Consider the following 3,746-nt stretch of genomic DNA (forward strand, 5'->3'; position numbering starts at 1 on the left):
TTCCCATTTTATATGTGAGGAAACAGCTTCAGAGAGAGGGTCCAAAGCCCACATCTCTTGTGGACTTTGGTTATGGGACAAGGTTCAAAACAAGGTCGCGTGTCTCCCAAATCCACGCTGCTCATTTCATTGCTTCACGCTGCCTCTTTAAATATCCACATTATATTTTCAGGAGTCAAATATAGGGAAGCTACACCAAAGGAGTTTATAAAACTAAAGGGCATATTTGAAAGTTGCTAAGAGACTCGATCTTAAAAGTTAACATCACAAGAAAGAAATTTTTTTTGAACCATGTGTGGTGATAGATGCTAACTAGACTTATTGTGGTGATCATTTCACAGGAGATATAAATATCAAATCATTATGTTGTAAACCTTATTAAAAAGAAACTACAGGCCTGGAATGGAGTCACTGTGTTAAGACCCTACGTCAGCAAAACAAACTTAATACCTAAACTAATTGCAGTTACAGCTTCTCACAGGAAAGTGACCTCTAACCAGTCGATCTGGAATTACCTTGTCAGCAGTAATGAGTATTTCACCCAATAGGCTCCTTCTGTTCCCCTTAGGAGGGTGACCTTGCCTAAAACAAAGCATTATTTGCTAATAATGTTCTTTTTCCTGTTTCCTCTCTCCCTTTAAAAAAACCTTTCCTTTTCTGCAGCTCAGCAGAATTCCTTTCTGTTTACTAGTTGGTATGCCACCAATTAGGTCTTCAAATTTACTCAGCTGAATTTTTGTTATTTAACAAAACTAATGCAATGTTATATGTCATTTAAACCTCAATTAAGAAAAAAGAAAAAAAGCAAAACCTAAAGGGTATGACTCAGCCCTTCAGTTTTCTAAGCCAAGCCACAGACAAATGGGCAGGGATGATAAAACAAAGTTGTTCTCAGATGTAGTGGCCACTTCAACAGTGATCTCTTGCTATTTAAAACATTTTGTTTTTCCTCTGTTCATCCTGATTCAAACGTGAAATGCAGCAGTTCTCCCGAATTTCCACAAAAAACCCAGTTGCACAAAGTGTAATGTGTATAGCAGACTTTATTAAAGTTTTATGGAGATGGGGGCATTTACATTAGAGTGATGCAAATAGTTTAAAATTGTTTCTGTATTTCATCAATTCTAAGACATGCTACTTTTCACGTTTTAATGCATCTGAAATAAGAATGCACCTTACAATTGATGGCATGTTATAGTTTAGTTGGCAGTGTTTTTTTCTTTCTTAGTGGTACAGGAAATAATGGTGCATTTTATAATCAATGATGTCTTAGATGCAATGATAGAGGGAATTCTATTTCTTCATTCTTAGAAAGTCCTCTGGTGGAGTTCCCTGGTGGTTCAGGGGGTTAAGGATCTGGCATTGTCACTGTTGCGGCTCAGGTTCCTTCCTTGGCCTGGAACTTCCTCTTGTTATGGGTGCAGCCAAAAAAAAAAAAAATTTTTTTTAAAAAATAACTCCTCTGGTGATTTCTTTCTATTTGAGCTCTACCATCCTGCTGTTGTGCCTGATCCAGTCTGGTGCCCTATGTCACGTTACTTCAGCCTACTTCCAAAGTCCACAGTAACCGCAGTGGACAGCCCCATGCTAGCAGATACTAACAATACTGTGTTGAGTGTGCTGTGTGTCTTTTCACTTTCTGCCACATGTAAATCTACTTGGGCAAGCTCTGATCAGATGTATGAAGGTTAATAACCCCAAGGGGAACCTTCAACTAAAGGGTGTCAGGAGCTGGTGGGTAAATGGCCCTGCTTCCCTTCCCCCTGGGAGATAATTTTGGGAGGCCTTCTCTAGGCTTCTCAAGAAGTTCTGGACAGATCAGGCCCACGGTGAGAACCTTGATAACACACTTTATACTAGGTTTTGCACCTTCTCCTTCTCACCCATGCTCCCTGGAATCAGCTCACAAATAATTACTTGCACAGAAGTCCTCATTTTAAGCTCCGTTTTTGGTGGTGGGGCAGGGAGCTCAAGCTAGAACTTTGTATTCTCTGTCTCAGAGCCCCCTCTTCCTTATTCCTTTTTTTTTTTTTTTTGCTTTTTAGAGCCACACCCGCAGCATGTGGAGGTTCCCAGTCTAGGGGTCTAGTCAGAGCTACAGCTGCTGGCCTACGCCACAGCCACAGCAATGCCAGATCCGAGCCATGTCTGCGACCTACACCACAGCTCATGGCAACGACAGATCCTTAACCTGCTGAGCTAGCACAGGGATCGAACTTGCAACCTCATGGTTACTAGTCATTTTGTTTCTGCTGTGCCACCACGGGAACTCCTCTTTCTTATTCCTTATGTCAAGATTTAGCTCAGGCCATACCTTTGTATGTTCAAGATTCCAATGGCAGCTTTGAAAGATTTTTGTAAGTGTACACCAGATTCTGTCTGAGGCAAGGGGTTAATGAGTTTTTGGGTTTTTTTTTTCAGTTTTTTCGCTCACATTTTTTTTGTCTTTTTTTTTAGCTATTTCTTGGGCCGCTCCCTCGGCATATGGAGGTTCCCAGGCTAGGGGTCTAATCGGAGCTGTAGCCACCGGCCTACGCCAGAGCCACAGCAACGCGGGATCCGAGCCGCGTCTGCAACCTACACCACAGCTCACGGCAACGCTGGATCATTAACCCACTGAGCAAGGGCAGGGACCGAACCCGCAACCTCATGGTTCCTAGTCGGATTAGTTAACCACTGCGCCATGACGGGAACTCCTCGCTCACATTTTTATAATAAAGAAAGGAAAATTAAGGACCTATGCCAAAATGTCAAAAATGGTTGTCTGAGAATGAAAGGATGGGTGCTTTGAATTTTCTTTTTGTCACATTGTATTTTCTAAAATTTCTGCAACAAATATATCTTTAATAGGGAAAAAACAAAATGAATGCAAAAATTCAGTCAAACTGATTTTTAAAGTACCTTTATTGAGATATAGTTTACATACCATAAATTCACCACCTTTAAGTATACAATTGAAGGATTTTTAATTAATTAATTAATTTTTGTCTTTTTTTTGGTCTTTTTAGGGCTGCACCTGTGGCATATGGAGGTTTCCAGATAATGAAAGCTGTAGCTGCTGACCTACACCAGAGCCTCAGCAATGCAGAATCTGAGCCTCGGCTGCAACCTACATCACAGCTCATGGCAATACCAGATCCTTAACCCACTGAGCGAGGCCAGGGATTGAACCCTCATCCTCATGAATGCTAGTTCGGTTAGTTAACCACTGAGCCACGACGGGAACTCCATTTTTCTTTTTCTTTTTTTGAAAGGATTTTTAGGAAGTTTACCAAATTGTACAATCACTACCACATCCAGTTTTTGAATATTTTCTTCTCTCCAATAAGATTTTTCATATTTGCTTATAGTAAAACCCCATTTGCACACCCAACCTTAGGAAAACATGAATCTACTTTTCTACAGCTGTAGATCTGTCTTTTCTGGACAATTCATATAAACAGAATATCATATAATATGTAATCCTTTGTATTTGGTTTCTTTCATTTAGCATGTTTTTAAAGTTCATTCATGTTGTAGTATGTATCTGTATTTTACTCTTTTTTTTGTCTTTTGTCTTTGTTGTTGTTGTTGTTGTTGTTGTTGTTGCTATTTCTTGGGCCACTCCCGCGGCATATGGAGGTTCCCAGGCTAGGGGTCGAATCAGAGCTGTAGCCACCGGCCTACGCTAGAGCGACAGCAACGTGGGATCCGAGCCGCCTCTGCAACCTACACCACAGCTCACGGCAACGCCGGATCGTTAACCC

The sequence above is a fragment of the Phacochoerus africanus genome, chromosome 11 (assembly GCF_016906955.1).
Source record: "Phacochoerus africanus isolate WHEZ1 chromosome 11, ROS_Pafr_v1, whole genome shotgun sequence".
Classification (NCBI taxonomy): Eukaryota; Metazoa; Chordata; class Mammalia; order Artiodactyla; family Suidae; genus Phacochoerus; species Phacochoerus africanus.